The 23,016-nt window shown below is 42.6% G+C and overlaps 1 pseudogene; it reads left to right on the top strand.

Moving 5' to 3' along the window:
• Nucleotides 1-306: 306 nt before the first annotated feature.
• On the top strand, nt 307-730 carry LOC116809603 (large ribosomal subunit protein uL14-like; annotated as a pseudogene).
• Nucleotides 731-23,016: the final 22,286 nt, after the last annotated feature.

The following is a 23,016-nucleotide window of genomic DNA, read 5'->3' as shown; positions in this document are numbered from 1 at the left end:
TTGTATAAGTCTTTTTTTCATGAACATGTTGCAAATATTCAGTACTAGAGAATACTGTAGTTTTGAATTTTTAAAGAAAATTACTAGACTCGTTACTAGCCACATACTTTTTTTCTCATGAGCCTATTTCTGGTGCTTATACTTTAACAAATTGGCAAAGATATTCAAATTTCTGAATATGTGGAGTTGCTGATCATAGAGGTGAGAACTCTATTCTTTTTTTTTTAAACAGGATAAATTTGCCTATAATTTGTTTAAGAATAGTGTCAAAATCTATGTCCTTTTTCCTTCTTTCCAGCGTTCAAGATGTGGAAGCGAGGACGTGGTGGGTCCTCTGGTGTGAAATTCCGGATTTCTGTGGGTCTTCCGGTGGGAGCTGTGATCAACTGTGCTGACAACACAGGAGCCAAAAACCTGTATATCATTTCCGTGAAGGAGATCAAGGGACGGCTGAACAGACTCCCCACTGCTGGTGTGGGTGACATGGGGATGGCTACAGTCAAGAAAGGCAAACCAGAGCTCAGAAAAAAGGTACATCCAGCAGTGGTCATTTGACAATGAAAGTCATACCAGAGAAAACATGGCGTGTTTCTTTCTTTTGAAGATAATGCGGTAGTCATAGTGAGCAATAAAGGCCAGATGAAAGGTTCTGCCATTACAGGACCAGTAGCAAAGGAGTGTGCAGACTTGTGGCCCCCGGATTGTGTCCAATGCTGGCAGCATTGTGTGATTCTCCAGTATATTTGTAAAAGCAAAACAAAACAAACAAAAAAACTTTAAACCCATTAAAAAGTATTTGTTCCCAGAAAAAAAAAGAGTAGTGTCAAAACACTTTAATAGAAGCCGATTTGTAAATACTTCTGTTATTTTAATGTCCTACAAAATTATTTTTGAGGGACTGAGGCAACAGTGAACAGGTAATTGTTAAACCTTCACGATTCATTCAAAAGTAGGAGAGCTCTGGGGCAAGAATGGAGGGGAATTCATGAGTAGCCTACAGCTAAAATAATCCACAGGGAAAAAAACTCTTATCCTAACACCAATAGACATGTTTCTCTATGTGGCATGGCCATTTCTCTGAGTTTTTTAGCCAAAAGAAGAGTATGTGTTTAAGAAACTGCTCTGTGTGATGATTAAATTATTGTGAGTCCGATGACTACCTTAAGCAGTGAAAGTGGCCAAGGAAGACATATTTCTTTCTTCATATTCTGCTTCTTTTCAGTGTTCAGGAACTCTGGTCAAAGGAACACCACTAGAGAACACTGAAGGAGGCATGTCGGGTGGTTCTGCTTCTCCATGGCTCCCTACAATGAATGCCTGGAGAGGGTATTGACATGGCAACCTGATGCCAGCACATCTGCCAACAGCTGGTGAGTCTCACACCCTTCAGTCACAGTGAGAGATGTATGATCTGGGCAAAAGCCAAGTCTTCAGGTTAAATCTCTCTCTCTCTCTCTCTCTCTTTTTTTTTTTTTTTTGAGATAGAATCTCATTCTGTTGCCCAGGCTGGAGTGCAGTGGTGCAATCTTGGCTCACTGCAACCTCTACCTCCTGGGTTTAAGCGATTCTCCTTCTTCAGCCTCCCAAGTAGCTGGCATTTCAGGCACCTGCCACTATGCCTGGCTAATTTTTGTATTTTTAGTAGAGACGGGGTTTCACCATGTTGGCCAGGCTGGTCTCGAACTCCTGACCTCAAGTGATCCACCTGCTTTGGCCTCACAAAGTGCTGGGATTACAGGCATGAGCCACCGCACCCAACCTGGTTAATTCTCTTAAGAGCAGCATTCAAAGTGCATTCTTATTTTGTCCTGGCTCTGAATCAACATGGTCAGGATGGAGGCAAACCTTGATGCAGAGCCCCCAGAATTATTAAATGGGACAGGCTCCTAATGGTGAACATACATGAAGCTGATCCACACAAGAGCTAACTAATCTTATTGAACAGTCACCTAGCAAACTGTTGGCTCATTTTTAATGGTCTGTTCTATCCCTTTATGCTGATTTGCTTGGAGGTAATAAGGCATAATGGTGTTGATTTAGGGAGCCTCTTGACTACAAATTCATCAGCTTGGTGGCGGTAATTGTCAGAGGCAACAACGGCATTGTTCAGTGAGTTACACCTGGTCAGCACCTAAGGCTGACTGTTGCAGCTGAGGTTTGAATCAAATTAGGAGTTTCAGTTCTTCTAGGCTAAAATCTGGTGACAGCCTCCACCCTTTCTCATTTTATCTTAAATGATTTCCTCCTGGCTCATTCTGTTCTGGCCTCATCACCTTCTTTCTGTTACTTAAATAGGCCAAAATCATTCTTGTCGCAGGTCCTTTGCTCCAGCTGTTTGCATTTCTCCTAGATTTTCCTGTGAGGGGCTTGCTCCATCCTGTCAATAAACCTAAACTCTAATGTCACCTTCTCAGAGAGGTCTTAGGAAATTAGAGTACCATTTCTCCCATCGCTCACTTCAGCTATTATCAAATTGCCCTCTTTTGTTTTCTTCATAGTATTTATCACTCTTTAGAGATTATTATCTTTCCTTTCTCTTTTCCTTTGATGGCTTTTTTTTTTTTTTCTGAGACAGAGTGCTCTGTTGCCTGGACTGGAGTGTAGTGGCACAATCTTGGCTCACTGCAACCTCTGTGTTAGGTCTAAATGCCAGGGTCTGTGTTCAGCCCATGCTGAAGTCTGAGGGGAGTGAGTGGATGGGCAGAAAGAGTACTTGGGGGGCCGTAGGCAGGTGAAATGGAGTTTTATTCAGCAGCTTTCTCATCAGTAGCGTACTCACATTAGCTCTCTCACACTGTCCACCTTTATCTCACTCAGCTATTTGCTCCGGCTCTGAGTCTCCTGCCACCCCCATGCCTGCAGCTGCACCGCGGGTTCTCCCTTGCCTTCGCGGTCAGCAGCTTAACTCTTTCTGGGTACTAGCACAAACTGTGCTGTGGCTCCCCTCTGTCCGTCTGCAAGATGGACAGCTTTGGCTCTCTCTCTTTCTCTGGGTGCCAGCATGCCTGCCATGTCAAGCCATGTTGAGCTGAGCTGAGCCCCAGGAACCAAGCCAAGAGCCCCTGTAGAGCGTCAGCAGGACAGTTATACCTTTTACAGACAATAGTGGCTTAGGGCCAAGTATGAACTTACACAGACAGGTTATATAACAAGTGGAGGTGTGCGCCTGTGCACCAGACTCACTGAGTCATGCAGGCCTGACGTCTGCCTCGGCCTATCCTTGACCAAAGCACATCCATGTACCTCACACTCCGCCTCTTGGGTTCAAGCAATTCTCCTGCCTCAGCCTCCCGAGTAGCTGGTATTACAGTCACACACCACCATGCCCCGGCTAATTTTTGTACTTTTAGTAGAGACAGAGTTTTGCCATGTTGGCCAGGCTTGTCTCAAACTGCTGACCTCAAGTGATCCATCCACCTCAGCCTCCCAAAGTGCTGGTATTACAGGCGTGAGCCACCATGCCTGGCCTGATGGCATTTTCTATTTGAATTTTAAGTTCCATTTTAAGGTTAGGAGAACTGGACCTTACTTAACACTGTGTCCCATGGATTCAACACAGGATCTGGCTCTTTGAACAAATTTGATAAATATTTGTTTACTGAATGAATAAAAAACACTCACAGGCACGGTTGCTCATGCCTGTAATCCCAGCACTTTGGGAGACTGAGGTGGGTGGATCACCTGAGGTCAGGAGTTTGAGACCAGCCTGGCCAACGTGATGAAACCTTGTCTCTACTAAAAATACAAAAATTAGACGGACGTGGTGGTGCATGCCTCTAGTCCCAGCTACTCGGGAGGCTGAGGCAGGAGAATCACTTGAACCCAGGAGGCAGAGGTTGCGGTGAGCCGAGATCGTGCCACTGCACTCCAGCCTCACCAACAGAGTGAGACTCCATCCCCAAAACAACAACAACAACAAAACATTTCCATCCATAGTAACCTTTTAAAGCTCTGGGCCAACACCCCGTCTTTGCTTTCCTCAGCTGCCACACTGAATCATGTATGTTCAAGCCACCCATTTTCCTGACCAAACTAAACTTAATCAAATATGTTAAGAGCCTCAGATTTCCCTTCAGATGGTGGTCAGCAGCCCAGCCCTGGGTTTTGCAGGTCCCTATGCAAATCAGGAGACAGAATCTTGCAGCAGGCCCTGAAATCGGGGATCTGGAATCCTTTGCTCCCAAATGACCTTGAGATTCTGCAGAGATCTCAGGTCACCATTTTGCTCTCCTCTATTAGTCCTAGTTTTTAGGACTATGCCACTGCTTGTTTTCTAACACCCTCCTTCTCTCCAGCCTGGGAACTGAAGGCCTGCCCTTGGCAAGGATCCTGTTCCACATGGACAAAAATGCCTAAATGACAACCATCTGCCATCTACTGGCTCTCTTTCCTTCCCAGCTTTCTCTGCCTACCCCCCACCCCCAACCAAGTTAATTACTGCTTGACAATCCAGAAAGTCCTGGAAGGCTGGAGAAGGCAATGCCATTACACCTCCCTGATCAGGATCGCTTGCCTTTGGAAGAAAGAAAAACAGAGTGGATAGTTAGTACCTTCAGCAAGGCTTGAAATTCTTGCTTTGCTATTAGAGTAAGCATTTCTTGTATTTTACATGTTTTATTTCAAATGCAGCATTGGTATGATCAGATAAGCTGACATTGGAATTTCTGATTTTCCCTTTTCCTCTTTCTCTCTTTTATTTTTTTCTTTTTATTGACATTTGTACTTTAAGAATGTAAATGTAGGAATTCTGGTACCTTTCTTAAAATCCAACTTTTCTTGATACTATGTCTTGTTCGAAGTATGTAAACAAGCTGTTGTGTTCTCTGGTGCCAATTGATAGGAAGGAAGAGAGGGAAGTTTAGCTTTGTATTCTCCTGGCTCCTCCCTGGTGGATTGCTAGGCAGGCCACAGCTCCTGCTGTGAGGACTTCTGCAGCTACAGCTCCCTGGTACCTCCTCTCCCTCTTGCCCAGTCAGGCCTAGGAGTGGTAATAGTGCCCTACTTTGCTGCCCCTAGGGTGCTTCACCCTTCTTGGTTTCTCTTTTCTCTTCCTGCACCTTTGTAAATGGTCGCTTTATTAAGCTTTATCTAATTATCTGTTGGAGGGTGTCATTTGTTTCTAATGAGACCTTAAGTATATGGGATATGAATTAGGGTAAAAGCATTAGTCCATGAGATATGGTGTACGGTATAAATGTTTAGAAGAAAACATAGGAGAAAATCTTCAGAACCTCGGGCTAGGTGAAGAATTCTTAGACATGACACCAATATTATAATTCTATAAAAGAAAACAAATAAATTGGCTTCTTCAATGCTAAAAACTTTTGCTCAATGAAAGATGCTGGTAAGAAGACGAAAATACAAGCTACAGATTTAAGGAAAACATTTGTCAACCACTTCCAAACCATATAGATGATAAAGAACTCTCAAAACTCAGTAGTAGGCCTGGCGCGGTGGCTCACGCCTGTAATCCCAGCACTTTGGGAAGCCAAGGTGGGTGGATCACGAGGTCAGGAGATCGAGACCATCCTGGCTAACATGGTGAAACCCCGTCTCTACTAAAAATACAACAAATTAGCCGGCGCGGTGGCGGACGCCTGTAGTCCCAGCCAGCTTCTGGGAAGGCTGAGGCAGAAGAATGGCATGAACCCGGGAGGCAGAGCTTGCAGTGAACCGAGATAGTGCCACTGCACTCCAGCCTGGGCGACAGAGCGAGACTGTGTCTCAAAAAAAAAAACAACAAAAAAAACCCAACCAAAAAAAAAAAAACAACAAAACTCGGTAGTAAAACAATCCATGACTAAAATTTTTTAAAAAAGAAGTGATAACACCAAATGCTGGCAAGGATGCAGAGAAATTGGATCCCTTATACATTACTGGTGGGAATGCAAAATGGTACAACCACTTGAAAATAGTTTGGCCATTTCTTAAAAATCTAATCACATTTTACCATACAACCCAGCAATGATACTCCTGAGCATTCAACCCAAAGCAAATAAAACTTACGGACACAAAAATGTATATGCAAATGTTTATAGCAGCTTTATTTGTAATAGCCAAAGATTAGAAACAACCCAGATGCCCTTCCATGGGTGAATGAATGATCAAACTGTGTTGCATCCATACTATAGAATACTACTCAGCAACAAAAAGGAATCAACTATTATTACACATGTAACAAGTTGGATGGATCTCAAGGCAATTATGCTAAGTGAAAAAAAGGTTATAAACAGAAGGTAACATACTGTATTATTCTATTTCTATAACATTCTCCAAATAACAAAATTATAGAGATGGAGAATTGAGTAGTTGTTGACAGAGGATAGAGATGGTCTCTGGGAGGGAGACGGATGGGTATAACTATAAAATAGAACTATTAGGGATCTTTGTGGTAATGAAACAGATCTGTACCCTTATCACATCTACATGTAATAAAATTGTCTGAATCACACACATGTGCACATACACACAAGTACCTGTCAACATTGGTGAAATCTGAATAAGACTATACTTGTACCAACCTCATTTTCTTGGCCTTGATATTGTATTAGTTATGTAAGATGTTATCTTTGAAGGTGAAAATGGGTGAAATACACATGGGACTTCTTTGTATTATTTTGGCAACTTCTTGCAATTCTGTAATTATTTGAAAATAAAATTGGCCCCAAATTGGGACCACTAACTTGGGAAATATGTTGTTTTATTCTTTAGCATGAGAGAAGGGGGAAGATGAGGGTACTGCCACAAGTACTTTGCTGTTAGCTATATGTCATTGCTAAGCTCTGTCATTAATTGTTAAATTGACAAACAGACTAAAGTCAAGATCCCCATATTCCAATGGAAATATTTTATTTTCAATTGTTGTTTAATGTAAAAACATAAACTTGCCTTAAAAATGGGTTTTCCATATACTGTTTTTTTGTGGAAGTATTTCCAGGAAAGAATATCAAATCTATAGAAAGTTTTCTCATTGTACAAATGTAAAAATACAAAATACTAGTAATCTGCTCCTTAAGAATGCTCAAACTTGTGCAGAGACTTTACACATCTTCAGGGAGCCCTGGGTACCCTTACAGAGACTTTCTAAAGAGATATCATCATTCACTGATGACCAAAAACTTCAGTAACTCCAAACACACTCTTCACAAAGAGAATACAAGAAAGAACACTGATGGAGGCAGTGTGGCATTTCAGAAGGCTGTGGCTGCAGTGAACTTTGTTTAACCAGGGTGATGAGCTTTTCTCTTCGGTTATAGATACAGAGAACTTGGCTTTCAAGTCAGAGCACTGACTGGGGTTTGGACAACAAGGGAGAAGGTGGACAACATCAAACATCTCGTTAATTCAAGTAAACATGGAGACAGCCTGATTTTATTCAATCTCAAAATTATATACTTCTTGAAAGGCTGACATATTTCCAAATAGATCTATATCAAAAAATAGATTTAAAATATGTGATAGTGTTCCAGACATTTGTATATGTTGCTGTCATTATGTTAACAGTTCCTTGACAATTTTTATAAAGACCTCAAAATTTTTCTAAAAATTGTTCCCAAAGCTTGGAGTGCATGCTTTGCTTGTACTACCACCTTCAGGAAGACTTCTGTAGTGCCTGGCACGAACGTACTTTCAAAAGGACACTAAATATTACCCTTGCAATCTCTTCTTTTTCTTCTAGAGACATGTAAATTCCTCTTTTTTATATACCCATGTTTTGACTCATTCAAGTTATAAACATATTTTTTGAATAAATAAATGAAATTCATGACTCAATAAGGACTTGCTATATTCTAATTTTTTAGATTAAAGACATTTTATGGCATAATAGTGTTGTGGGACTTTTTCCTTAGTTCAGCTAAAGACAGGGTTCCTTATCACATGGCCACGAAAAATTAGGCTCACAGACAATCCGAAGCGAAAGGAGGGCAGAGTTTATTCGGTGAAATGGAAGAAAAGGGGAAACAGAGACTCTTAGCAAAGCAAGAGTGTGCTTCCAGCCACTGGGCTTCCCGCCTCACAGATTGAATCCCAGGTTCCACCCAGGAAGAGGAGGGGCCAGGCTCCTCCCGCTGCAAACGCGCGAACTTCTGTGGCTCCATCCCAGTGCGCACTCCTCTCAGTGCACTGGCCGGTTGGAGTTTTGCCAGGGAGCCCTTCCCACCTGCCTGTCTCAATAGAAAGAATATGTGAATTTGGATTCAGGGACACCTTTATCACCTATGTGACTTTAGGTAAGTTACAAACACAGTGAGCCTGTTTTTGTGCTAGTAAAACCTACTATGGCAAAGGTTTACTCGGCTATGAATGAGGTCTTGACCGTTGAAGTGATTTGTAATGTACTTATATTAGGACTAGAGTTAGTGGGCTAACTCAGAGGCCACAGTTAGTGGTACTGACAGAGATTGCATTTAGGTCTTCCCAAAGGTGGTTCCGTTCTTTAACCTTAGATGTTTTACTTAATTTATTTATTTATTTTTAGAGACGGAGTCTTGCTCTGTCACCCAGGCTGGAGCGCGATCTCAGCTCACCGCAAGCTCCGCCTCCCGGGTTCACGCCATTCTCCTACCTCAGCCTCCCGAGCAGCTGGGACTACAGGGGCCCGCCACCGCGCCCGGCTAATTTTTTTTATTTTATTATTTTTTATTTTTTTGAGACGGAGTCTTGCTCTGTCCCCCAGGCTGGAGTGCAGGGGCGCGATCTCGGCTCACTGCAAGCTCCGCCTCCCGGGTTCACGCCATTCTCCTGCCTCAGCCTCCCGAGTAGCTGGGACTGCAGGCGCCCGCCAACACGTCCGGCTAATTTTTTGTATTTTTAGTAGAGACGGAGTTTCACCGTGTTAGCCAGGATGGTCTCGATCTCCTGACCTCGTGATCCGCCCGCCTCGGCCTCCCAAAGCGCTGGGATTACAGGCTTGAGCCACCGCGCCCGACCTAATTTTTTTTATTTTTAGTAGAGACAGGGTTTCACCGTGTTGGCCAGGATGGTCTCGATCTCCTGACCTCGTGATCCGCCTGCCTCGGCTCCCAAAGTGCTGGGATTACAGGCGTGAGCCACCGCGCCCTGCCGATGTTTTCCATATTTAATGTTGTCACTCATCTTTTAGCATGGGCGTCTAAAGCAGGTCTGAGGACAGTGGGTATAGTTTTCTGCAACATGACACAAAGAGTACCAGGGCGAGATTATGTCTGTCACAGATGAAAATATTCTATTTATGTGTCATAGTAATCTATTCATTGGTTTATGGACCCAACATTCTCCAGGGGGACTCACAAATCCCCATAATGTTTCTATGTGGCAGATTTTTCATTTGGAGCTCTGATTTAGTTGACAGATGTGTAAAAATCACACGTAGCCAAATGACTCTTCAGTCAGCACTAAGCTGATAATGCTGAAGACTGGTTATTCCTGCTAAGATTCACTGGACCCTCTGCCCAGAGTGTTTTTCAAATCTCATATTAGAGCTTAATGTTATTTTATTTTATGCCAGTGCTGTGCTCCCCAATGCCATATCTTTAAAATATTGTGCCCCATTCTAATACAAACACTAACTTACATGGGGAGCTCTCTTTTGAGGAAGTCGAAGTAGATCAGTAACTAAATTCAGTTCCTTAAAGGTGTTATGGTAAAACTCAGAGAGTCACACGCAAGTCAGATTGGGAGAAAGTTTCTTGGAATAATAAATTTTAAAATCTTAAAAGATAAGAATTAGTTGGATGTTAAATATTGAGTCTCAGCTGTATCATGTCGCTGGTATATGGAGGTAAGTTGACTTGCCCAAAACCTGCTGAGAATAACTGGTAGAGCTAGAATTTGCATCCACGTGTCTTCTGGTTACCCCAGTTTGAGTGCTCTTTTGGCACTCTTACTATCCTTTACATAAAAATATTAATTGTTTATTGGTAGGACAGTTTTAGTAAGCACAGAAATTATATTAATAGCAGTGCTATATCAAGAAGTGGACAAATTCCTGTGTTTTGTTTTAGATTTTGTGATGATGATCGTGGCCCTTAAGTAGGATAGCTATGTGATAGAAAAAAATTTAACAAATTTTGCTGCATCAATATTTTGCTCTTTGTGTTATTTCAGAGTATTTTTCCCCACCCCCTTTTTCTCTTCAACTGGGAAAACAAACCCAAAATATGATTTTACATAAAAAATTTCATTAGTTTGATTTTTTTCTTAGAAATTCTATTATTCTTCATAATATATGGCAGCTTTTAAAAATGACTTTATTTCTTTAAAAAGAAATAAAAATCGGTTTCAATTTGCAGTGCAGCAAGGTATATCAAAATATGTGCTAGGATATATATCAGGGAAGTCTGGCCTGAAATAGAGTAGACCTGTGATATTTATAAATATTTGCAAATGAATCTTTTAGTCACTTTTCAAGTCCCTGAATGTCTAAGTAGTGCTTTGGCTGCAAAAAAACTGAAAATCTAGTACTTCCAAACGTCATGTAGAGAATGTAAATGGTGTAATTCTAGAGGAAGACAACAGAGAAGAGTGAGGAGTATGGTTCACTGGAAAGCGCATGACCCATCTTCAGGGGCCAGTTCGTAATCAACTTTAGTCCTGTGATGTCATAGGGGAATGCAAATTCAGTATTAAGTGTTCCTGATTTTATTTTTTGGGAAGTTTGAAGTATTGTTTTTTTTTTCTTTAATGCTGACAACTAATTTCGATTTTTAAAAAACATCCAGGCCAAATTAAATACATCTGTCATTGTATCTGGCCTGTGGGTCTTTAGCTTTTGACCTCTGATGTAAAGCATTTAATTCCTTCCTATAAAATTTAGTCGTGACAAGCAGAGTGCAGCAAAGCTGAATTAAAAGCAGATGCTGGACAGTCAGCCATGCTCAGCCCTTAACACTGCTCTTTGTAACTACATGATTCAAATTCAGGATTTAGAAAAATAATACATTCCTTTAAGCTGCGGGTCTCAAGATCTCTGATGGAAACTACATGATATCCTTTTTTTTTTTTTTTTTTTTTTGAGACGGAATCTCCCTCTGTCACCCAGGCTGGAGTGCAATGGCGCAATCTCGGCTCACTGCAAGCTCCGCCTCCGGGGTTCACGCCATTCTCCTGCCTCAGCCTCTCCGAGTAGCTGGGACTACAGGCGCCCGCCAACACGCCGGGCTAATTTTTTGTATTTTTAGTAGAGACGGGGTTTCACCGTGGTCTCGATCTCCTGACCTCGTGATCCGCCCGCCTCGGCCTCCCAAAGTGCTAGGATTACAAGCGTGAGCCACCGCGCCCGGCAACTGCATGATATCCTTACAGCCAATATTTCCTGTATTTGAAAGCTGGGTTAACTCTCATTGATTTGGAAAGTTCTCTATGGTCCTTTTTGTTCTCGTTCTAAAAAACCCAAAAAACCGGCCGGGCGCGGTGGCTCATGCTTGTAATCCCAGCACTTTGGGAGGCCGAGGCGGGCGGATCACGAGGTCAGGAGATCGAGACCACGGTGAAACCCCGTCTCTACTAAAAATACAAAAAAATTAGCCGGGCGTGGTGGCGGGCGCCTGTAGTCCCAGCTACTCGGAGAGGCTGAGGCAGGAGAATGGCGTGAACCCAGGAGGCGGAGCTTGCAGTGAGCCGAGATTGCGCCACTGCACTCCAGCCTGGGCGACAGAGCGAGACTCCGTCTAAAAAAAAAAAAACCCAAAAAACCAAAACAACCAACCGAAGGGATTAATCTCATGATAGGTAGAAGGCCTTAAATGGTAGGGTCTTACACTGAGAGCAGCTCCTGCCAGCTTCCTCAATACATGTGGCTGGTTTGATTAAGATAAAACCATGATATTGAAAGAGTTTTGATATTTTTCTTTCATTAACACTTTTTAAATCCAAATACTCTTATTTATTTGCAATTTTATATTTCGCAAAGATGAAACCAATGTCTTAGGAATGAAAGATTAACAAACTAAAAAAGTAATTACTATAATACAATTCAGCATTATGAGAAAGAAACCACTTTTCTAGAGTATTCTACATTGTGTGTACATATATTTCAGTCTAGGGTTGTTACTCTTATTAGTAACAGTTTGATGCAAAAACTCATTAAGAATACTAAAAAACTGCCCTCTTATGTTAAATTCAACAGTCTTTATTGGATTTATTACTTTAAAATAGCTGTTCTCAAATTTTATCATCTGTGTAGTACTAGTCACCAATGATGGCTACCAACAGCTCTTCCTAACCCTGTACATTCATGGTGCCCCTTCCATCAAAAGGTAGAGTCTTGTTTCCCTTTCCTTGAATCTGGTCAGGTCACATGACTTGCTTTGATCAACGGAAAGCAGCAGAAGAGTCTCTGAGTCAGTTCTGAGACTAGCTCTGAAGAGACCTGGCAATTTTCTTTTCTTTTTTTTGAGACGGAATCTCGCTTTGTCGCCCAGGCTGGAGTGCAGTGACGCGATCTTGACTCACTGCAACCTCCGTCTCCCGGGTTCATGCCATTCTCTTGCCTCAGCCTCCCGAGTAGCTGGGACTACAGGCGCCCGGCTAGTTTTTTGTATGTTTAGTAGAGACGGGGTTTCACCGTGTTAGCCAGGATGTTCTCGATCTCCTGACCTCGTGATCCGCCTGCCTCGGCCTCCCAAAGTGCTGGGATTACAGGCGTGAGCCACCGCGCCCGGCCGAGACCTGGCAATTTTCATGTCTATGATCTTGGAAATCAGCTTCCACGTGAAAAAGCACAGAGTAGACTACTGAATGGGGAGGGACTAGAGGAGAGAGAGAGATTCCCCATGGAAGAGGACTTTGGTGCCCCATTGATGGTCAGCACCAAGTGCCATGAGAGAGACCCTCTTGGATAATTCAGTCCAGTAGAGCTCCCAGCAGAATGCAGCCATCTAAGTGAAGTCAGCTGATATCACCATGGAGCACAAGTCCAGCCAATCCACAGAATTGCAAGAAAAAAAACCGGTAATTATTTTGAGCCATTACATTTTGGAATGGTTGTTTATGCAGTGGTAAATAACTGACATGACCTGCTTGTTACTAATGCTGAGATCTTGGCACCTCTTGCAGAGATTCTTACTCAATAGGTTTGGATGAGGCTTGGGAATCTGCTAGTTTAACAAGGTCCTGGAGTAATTCAATGCCAGGTAGTATTTTCAGAACCACACTCAGGACCATTACTCTGAAGTACTCCCAGGGATTATTCAAGAAATTTATTGTCAAGTATGAAGAAAATATTAGAATTTCTGTTTCTGTATTTCTTTGGTCTAAAAAAATTACAAAGAAATTATGCTTGACTATGATTGATATCCTGTACATTAGGTGCTCATGTGATTTTTTGGGCATGTTATCCTTCAAATAGAAGGGACCGTCTAACCAAAAGAGGAGTGGACATTCTCTCCTTTCATTCCTTTAGGAGCGACCTAGCTTACATGTGTCTATCCTAAGTGAATCTATGGATTACACTATAGAATATATTATATTATAGAATCTTCCCAGTGTTTAGTCATGAGATGGGGGGTTGACCATGAAAATCTCTTATGCCTTACTTACAGTTCAGTGGTTACTTTGAGACAAAACATTTGGAATTGTCAAATTTAAAGACAAATAGTTCACATTGCTTTTACAAAATACGAGTTTCCAAGTAGGCTGACCTTTCTGTAATACATAACTGTGAATAGAATGCTACCTAGTAGAAAATTAACATCGGCACGTACACACACATACTTGCTCACTTCCTTTGTACCCACAAAATAGCAGCAGTTTTCACAGTAAGTGAGAGTTTCTTTTTTTTTCTTTTTTGTTAAGGAGCATTTAAAAATAAATGATGGGAAATGTTTCCATTGTTATATGATTTTGCAGAAAATGATGTGTTACATAAGCAGTTACTTATTTTGGCACACTTCAAAAATTTTGAACCAGAACTTAAAAATATTTTTTCATATCTTCCGAGTTAGGAATTTTTGTGTGTTTGAACACATTTATGATTAGCTTGCAACAATGATTGGACATTAGAGAAAATGGAAATTTATTGGCTGAATTTCACCAAAAATCATCATATTTGGGTGAGGGATTAAAATACGAGCATCATGGTCGGGCAGGTGGCTCACACCTGTAATCTCAACACTTTGGGAGGCTGAAGTGGGAGGATCCCATGAGCCCAGGAGTTTGAGACCAGCCTAGGCAATATAGGGAGACCCTGTCTCTATGAAAAAATTAAAAAATTAGCCCTGCATCAGGGCACACACCTGTGGTCTGAGCTACTTGGGAGGCTGAGGTAGCAGGATGGCTTGAGCCCGGAGGTTGAGGCTGTAGCGAGCCGTGATTGTGCCACTGCATTCTAGTCTGGGCGAGACCCTGTCTCAAAAAAAAAAAAAAAAAAAAAAAAGAAATCTTTTTCACCTATCATTAAAAAATCATAGCAAAAGAAACTGAACTTAGAAGCAGACCTTCAAATCCTGTCACAAGTTGTTAAACCAAAATTGGTGAAAATATTCAAACATATTATTGTATTAATTTAATTAACGTTGTATTTTTAATGAGAGCTTTTCTTATTTTTTATTTTTCGAGACGAAGTCTCACTCTGTCACTCAGGCTGGAGTGCAGTGGTGCGATCTCGGCTCACTGCAACCTCAGCCTCCCTGGTTCAAGCGATTCTCCTACCTCAGCCTCCCAAGTAGCTGGGATTACAGGTGCCCGTCACCAAGCCTGGCTAATTTTTGTGTTTTTATTAGAGATGAAGTTTCATCATGTTGGCCAGGCTGGTCTCAAACTTCTGACCTCAGGCAATCCACCCACCTCGGCCTCCCAAAGTGCTGGGATTACAGCCGTGAGCCACAGCGCCTAGACTAAAGTAGTGTTTTTTAAAATACTATCACCTAATTAAATACTGTATGCTTTATTATTTTATTTGGTAAATTTTCTTTTTTATCTTAGATATAACTAATATGATAGCACATGTATATAATTTTATTATTTATTTATTTATTTGAGACGGAGTCTCGCTCTGTCAGCCAGGCTAGAGTGCAGTGTTGCGATCTCCGCTTGCTGCAAGCCCCGCCTCCCGGGCTCACGCCATTCTCCTGCCTCAGCCTCCGGACTAGCTGGGACTACAGGCGCCCGCCATCACGCCCGGATAATTTTTTGTATTTTTAGTAGAGAGGGGGTTTCACCGTGTTAGCCAGGATGGTCTCGATCTCCTGACCTCGTGATCCACCCGCCTCGGCCTTGCAAAGTGCTGGGATTACAGGCGTGAGCCACCGCTCCCAGCCTATTTATTTTTTGAGACAGAGTTTTACTCTTGTTGCCCAGGCTGGAGTGCAATGGCGCTATCTTGGCTCACCGCAACCTCCGCCTCCTGGGTTCAAGCGATTCTCCTGTCTCAGCCTCCTGAGTAGCTGGGATTACAGGCATGTGCCACCATGCCTGGCTAATTTTTGTATTCTTAGTAGAGACGGGATTTCTTCATGTCCGTCAGGCTGGTCTTGAACTCCTGACGTCAGGTGATCCATCTGCCTTGGCCTCCCAAGTTGTTGGGATTACAGGCGTGAGCCACTGCACCTGGCCTATGATTTTAAAATGAATAAATTTACAACTACTTGCAGTTCATACTTGGACATTTTTTACTGATGGAGTGTATTGTCTAAAAACTTGGGAGACCAACATTCTAGAATATCAAGAATTTTTTTTTTTTTTTTTGAGACAGGGTCTCACTCTGTTGCCCAGGCCTGAGTAGAGTGGTGCAGTCATAGCTCACTGCAGCCTCAACGTCCCAAGCTCAAGTGATCTTCTTGCCTCAGCCACCTGAGTAGCTGGAACTACTACAGACATGCACCACAATACCAGGCTGATTTTTAATTTTTTTGTAGAGACAGTTTCACCGTGTTGCCCAGGCTGGTTTTGAACTCTCAAATTCAAGCCATCCTCCTGCCTTGGTCTCCCAAAGTGCTGAGATTACAGGCGTGAACCACTGTGCCTGGCTCAAGGACCTTTTAGAGTATATTCCATGTTTGTCATTGTGTGGGAAATAATGTATTTCTGATTGCCCGTTGGTGACAGGGCTGTAGAGCAGGAACATAGTGTTTCAGGCCTTTCTTGGATGAGAGAATGGGGTCCTGGCTTAGATCAATCTTTTGGCAGATCACTTGTAGTTGATATTGTTAGAGTCTACTCTAAAATAACATAATTATACATATATGGTGCCTTATGAGAATTCTAGTTAGCATATACTGCAAAGGATAGCACGTTTCTTAATAGATTATCTTTTTCTTTTATATTCTGGAATTGACATTTAGCTCTCTATCTTGAAAGTAAACCATCCTGACAAAATTACTTTTTAAAAAGTTGTACTTTTTCATTTTTTTTTTTTTTTTTTGGCCTGATGCTGTGAGAAACATTAGCAAGGAGAAACTAAACTTCATGCAGCAGAGATTCCTGGTCATTTTAGCTTTCAGGAAGGGAACCCACTATTTTTCTCATTCTTGCTCTCTGGGAAAGCAGAGAGGGAACATTTTAGTACAAGCACTTCTCACCTGTACGGTGTGTGGTGAGTGCATCATTAAACAGGGGCACGTGCTTGTAGGCAAAAGTGCATTTCAGTAAGTGCATTGAAACCTTGCTGAATTGTACTGAAACAATTTAAGGCTCCTATTCCATTTTCCTATTGGAGAATTTCACGATAAGCCACTTGTATAAAGAAGAATACTATAGAAAAACATGCTCTGTGGTAAGCACTTGAGGTGGCTATATAGTCTCAAAATGCAAACCTTCTTTTAATTTATCAGGAATTTTCCCTTGATATTATAGATGTTACAAGATTGGACACCACAAATGCTAAGCCAACATAGATGAAATATGTGTTATTTTCATAGTAGAAGGTGTAATATAAATAAAAGGAAAGGACTTTAGAAAATATTTTCCATTCAGCCGGGCGCAGTGGCTCACGCCTGTAATCCCAGCACTTTGGGAGGCCGAGGCGGGTGGATCATGAGGTCAGGAGATCGAAACCATCCTGGCTAACAAGGTGAAACCCCGTCTCTACTAAAAATACAAAAAAAATTAGCTGGGCATGGTGGCGAGTGCCTGTAGTCCCAGCTATTCAGGAGGCTGAGGCAGGAGAATGGCGTGAACCCGGGAGGCGGAGTTTGCAGTGAGCAGAGATCGTGCCACTGCACTCCAGCCTGGGCGACTCCGTCTCAAAAAAAAAAAAAGGAAAAAAGAAAATACTTTCTGTTCACACTTTAGTCCTTCGGTGATTTTCTATAATATATTTAAATGAGTGCTATGGCTCACCCAATACATATCTGACAATGTAGTTGCTCACATTTTTATCATTTTATCAACTGGATGTGTTAAATTATTTTTAATTATTTACAAACGCCCTCCCTCCACCCTGGCCTTTTAAGACACTCTAAGAATGGCATATAATCCCAGGAACATTTTTATTACATTTGTTTGTGGAGGGGCCTAGCGGGTGAAGGTACAAATTTGGGACATTTCTTCAAAGAAGAAAGGGACAGAGACACTAAGGGGGGGATCAGAGTCTGAGGAGAAAAAAGGAAAAAGATTCATGTGACAGGATAAGGGAAGAGAACCTGAGGGATTTCAAAAAAGGAGAAAGGAGATGAGGCGTAGAGGAGAAAGGGTTTGTTAAAAGATTCCCTCCCTCAGGTCCTCACCTCCAAGATGACAAAGAAAAGAAAGAACAATGGTGGTGCCCCAAAGGGCCATGGCCATGTGCAGCCTATTTGCTGCACAAATTGTGCCCAATGCATGCCCAATGCTATTAAAAAGTTTGTCATTCGAAACATAGTAGAGGCCACAGCTGTCAGGGACATTTCTAAAGTGAGCATCTTCAACAGCGAAGTGCTTCCCAAGCTGTATGGGAAGTTACGTTGCCCTGTGAGTTGTGCCATTCACAGCAAGGTAGTCAGGAATCGATCTTGTGAAGCCTGCAAGGACCAAACACCTTCACCCCAGTTTAGACCTGCGAGTGCTGCCCCATGACCCCCGCCAAAGCCCATGTAATGAGCTCAGTCCTTAAGGACTGATGCAAAATTATCCTCTGGAGAAAAAGAAAACGGGAATTGTACCTAAAAGAAAAAAAAGATTTGTTACGTTGTCCATTATGTAACTCCTCCTTTAGCCTCCCAACAAAGCCTCATGTAGAATTCAGTTATTCAATGCTTTTAGAGTGTTTATATTTGTTTTTGGTTCTGAATGTATGTGTGAAGCTGGCTTTAAAGTGTCAAGGGGTTTGAAAGAGCAGAAATCTTTTAGAGTTTTGGTTAAAATAAGCAGCGGAGTACTAAGAGGCAGAATGTGGTTGGGTTGGGTGAGTTGCTTTGGTAGAAAAGAATATCTTATCGTGGATGTCATTTAGAGCTTTCCATACATGCTGGTCATAAAGAACAGACTTATTTTTATGCACTTCTATTGTTTTGATATTTGCGACTCATGTGTCTCAAGTGCCCAGGCTGAGTGCTTCCACTATCCCACCTTGATCTGTCATTGGAAATCACCAAACAGCTTTAACTTAAAATAAGCCAGGCACGTTGGCTCATGCCTATAATCCCAGCACTTTGAGAGGCTGAGGTGGGAGAATCACCTGAATCTGCGAGTTTGATAGCAGCCTAGTCAACATAGTGAGACTCAGTCTCTACAAAAATAAAAATAAAAAATACATCTGGGTGCAGTGGTGTACACCTGTAGTCCTAGCTACGTGGGAGGCTGAAGCAGGAAGCTGCTGGAGCCCAGGAGACCGAGGCTGCAGTGAGCCATGATCATGCCGTACCCCAGCCTGCGCGGCAGAGTGGGACTCCGTCTCAAAAACTAAACTGAAAATAAAAATAAATAAATAATAAAAATAAAATAAGGCATATGTTGTGGCAACTTCCATCAGAAGCTTGTCACTCTCTTTTTCCAGCTGTTCTCTACCAACTTAGACGATATTGCAGCTATGTAAGTGCCCAACGTGCTTTAAAATTCCTGGTGACTTTGGTCTTAATTTGTTGCCACCCTTTCTGTACTCAGATCTGAGGCATCCTCTGAAACTGGGAATACAGAGAATGACATTTCTGTCTTCCTTTTTTTTTTTTCAGACGGAGTCTCACTCTGTCGCCCAGGCTGGAGTGCAGTGGCGCCATCTTGGCTCACTGCAACCTCCACCTCCCTGGTTCAAGTGATTCTCCTGCCTCAGTCTCCCAAGTAGCTGGGACTACAGGCACACGCCACCATGCCCGGCTTATTTTTTGTGTTTTTCGTAGAGACAAGGTTTCACCATGTTGGCCAGGCTGGTCTGACCTCAGGGGATATGCCCGCCTTGGCCTCACAAAGTGCTGGGATTACAGGCGTGAGTCACCGCATCTGACCTTCTGTCCTCCTTTTGGTAGCTGAAATTCCTCTCTACTATTTCTAATCCTGTGTAAATAGGCTGGAACAGGATTCTGCTTTTCAGTTTTCATCCTTTCTTTCTCATCGTCCTCTTTTTTCTTTCTCTCATTTTATATCTACCTGTCCTTTCTGTTGGCTCTTATTCCCCTATCTATAACAGTGAATTGTTAGAGAACAGGGTGAATACAGTGGGACATAGTGCACCTGGTGGTAAATATCCTGCTCCCTTTCTTCTTCATAGCTAGTCAAACTCAAGTTTAATGAGTTTCTATCAGTTTTGTTTTCTAAGGGCAATCAAAAGGGAGAGTTAGAGAAAAGGGAGAACACGTGGGAAAATGTATAAGCAAAGACACTACTATGAAACTAATGAGGCTGAGCGTGGTGGCTCACACCTGTAATCCCAGCACTTTGGGAGGCCCAGGTGGCTGGATCACGAGGTCAAGAGATCAAGACCATCTTGGTCAACATGGTGAAACCCTGTCTCTACTAAAAATACAAAAATTAGCCGGGCGTGGTGGCATGTGCCTGTAGTCCCAGCTACAAGGGAGGCTGAGGCAGGAGAATCACTTGAACCTGGGAGGCGGAGGTTGCGGTGAGCCGAAGGTTGCAGTGAGCCGAGATCGCACCATTGTACTCCAGCCTGGACAATAAGAGCGAAACTCTGTCTCAAACAACAACAACAACAACAACAACAACAAACGAAATGAAGGCCTTAAAAGTTGTCAGTCATTTGTTTCTAGTTGGCTGTCTTCTCTTTGACTGTGCCTATGCTTGTGGAATACTTTCAATGGGATTAGAAAGCTTAGTTCTTTGCTTGTTTTGATGGAACTTAGACTCCCTCCCTGCAGTAGGTAGCTGTGTTGAATTGCTAAAGCTGGAGTTCTGCTAATACTTGTGTTGCTTCAGCTACAATATTTAAGGAGGGGGAAAGAGCTAGTCACAGCCCGAACACAAAATCCTTACACAGACTCTTAGGTCATTTGTGCCTTGCTTCCTTCTCCATACCTTTTTGGTCACTGCTGGAGAGTCCTTGGTCATTGGTTGTACACCTTTGCTCTTCTGATAAAATTTCAGAGTTAGTATATGGGCAGTTTCAGGGGGGTGTGGATGGTGGCCTGAACCTTGTGCCTGGGCTACCAAGACGTGGCACACCCTCTTTCCCTCTTCCTGCCAAACTTTGGCTGTGCTGTTTTTGACCACATGTAAACAACGGAACCATAGCTAGAAGGGAGATCATCAAACTCTTTCTGTAAAGGACCAGATAGTAAATATATCAGGTTTTGCAGGCAAGATACTATCTATCTTTGCTGCTGAAGTGCAAAAGCAGCCATAGATGTAAACCAGTGGGTGTGGCTATGTTCAAATAACATTTATTTATGAACACTAAAATCTGAATTTCATATATGTTTTAAATTTCACAAAATATTATTCTTCTTTTGATTTTTTCCTCAACTGTTTACAAATACAGAAACTGTTTATAGCTTGTAGGCCGTACAAAAACAAGGGGGTAGACTGGATTTGGTCTGAGTGCCGTGGTTTGCTGATCAGGAATGAGAACATTGTCCTTTGTTATGTTACCATGCACCACAAGTTTACTGGCTTAACATGACAGCTGTTTAATTGTTTAGCTTGCCATTTGTTGGCTGGCAATTTGGGTGGGCTCAACTTGGTGGTTTTTGACTAGGTTCAGTCATACAACTGTGGTCAACTACTGGTCATCTAGTTGGCTCTGTTTCTGGGAGGTGGTTGGCTAGGGCAACAAAGGTGACGGCCATGTGTCTGTCATCATTCAGCAGGCTAACCTGTGCTCGTTCACATGCTGGTTCTAGGATTAGCCAAAACAGGCAAGCTCCCATGTGCGAGCACTTTTTGAGGTTCTGCTGATGTCACTTTGCAATTGTCTCATTGTTTCAAGCAAGTCATCTGGTCTAGTCCAGAGTGTGGGGAAGAACTAAGCGTATGGATACAGGCAGGCATGAATGATTAGGGTCTATTACTGCCACGTCTTATCACAGAAGGCCTCTAGTGTTGATGATTTATATCCTTTCTGCATTCATAATATATTTCTTCCCAAGACCCCCTAAATCTCATCCCATCACAGCATCATACTCAATGTCCAGGATCTCTTGTTCGATAATTATGTTTGGGAGTGACTTTTTGGATGCAGATCCTCTTGATCCAGCTGCATTAAAAAGATAAGTTATGCAGTGAGAAGACAAACACATGATAACTGCAGTAGACACTGCTATTGCAAGGAGGGAAAATTGGAAACACATAGTAATCACTGGTTCATAGAAATTCCGAAACCCAGGCCAGGCGCGGTGGCTCACGCCTGTAATCCCAGCACTTTGGGAGGCCGAGGCGGGCGGATCACAAGGTCAGGAGATCTAGACCATCCTGGCTAACACGGTGAAACCCCATCTCTACTAAAATACAAAAAATTAGCCAGGCATGGTGGTTGGCACCTGTAGTCCCAGCTACTTGGGAGGCTGAGGCAGGAAAATGGAGTGAACCTGGGAGGCGGAGGTTGCAGTGAGCCGAGATGGTGCTACTGCACTCCAGCCTGGGCGACAGAGCGAGACTCCGTCTCAAAAAAAAAAAAAAAAAAGAAAAGAAAAAGAAATTCCAAAACTCAGCTGGCATAGATTTTCAGATCCTTGTACTTCAAGGTGAGAAAATTTTCCTTGATTGGGCTAAGATTCCACTTCTGGCAGCTGTTTCTCCAGTGTCTTCTTTTCTACTGCTCTCTGGAAGTAGTACTGTAGTCCATTGTGCGTCACAGTTCTTGACTCTGTCCTCTGAAATGTCATTCCTTTTTAATAAGAAATGGCCTCTGTATGCAGCTGAATACCTTCCTCAACCTTCATTCCTGTAGAATGTTGGGAGCCCAGAAGCCTCTTTGTGTTTCAAGCTGACGTGAATATTTCAGTCCAAGATAGTGGTGCTTTTGTTGGCACAATTGACTTCAGTGTTTTTAGAACTTCCTGCAAGGCAGATTCAGGTTCACTCCATACCCCAGCAGCCACATCCATAATTTTTATTGAGAGAGACTTTTTTTTTTTTTTTTTTTGAGATGGAGTTTAGCTCTTGTTGCCCAGGTTGGAGTGCAGTGGTGCAATCTCGGCTTACCACAACCTCTGCCTCCTGGGTTCGAGCAATTCTCCTGCCTCAGCCTCTTGAGTAGCTGGGACTATAGGCATGCGCCACCACGCCCAGCTAATTTTGTATTTATAGTAGAGACGGGGTTTCTCCATGTTGGTCAGGCTGGTCTTGAACTCCCGACCTCAGGTGATCCACCCGCCTGGGCCTCCCAAAGTGCTAGGATTACAGGCACGAGCCACCAAGCCCCGCCGAGAGAGACTTTTTACTTTGGTGTGTCAGCCTGCTGGGGAAAACAATCTTTAAAAATCTTAAAAGCCATTTCTGTCTGACTGTCTGCTACGTGTAATCTTAAATTTTTCAGAGTTTTTAACAAAGGGACTTAAAGTCACACTTTGATTTGATCTTTACCCTGAGGCCATTTCTTACCTTGACAATTTTTTACTGACAGGGAAGATTGGAGATAAGGAACAATTTATTTTCTTCCCAGCATGTTCCAGCCCCTCTATATTTCTCCTAAGTTCTGCTTATAAACAGAATTTTTTAAAGCTCATCTCTCCT

The sequence above is a fragment of the Hylobates moloch genome, unplaced genomic scaffold, assembly GCF_009828535.3.
Source record: "Hylobates moloch isolate HMO894 unplaced genomic scaffold, HMol_V3 SCAFFOLD_1, whole genome shotgun sequence".
Taxonomy (NCBI): Eukaryota; Metazoa; Chordata; class Mammalia; order Primates; family Hylobatidae; genus Hylobates; species Hylobates moloch.
Note: the sequence above shows the minus strand (reverse complement) of the source record. Positions and strands in the feature narration are given on the sequence as shown.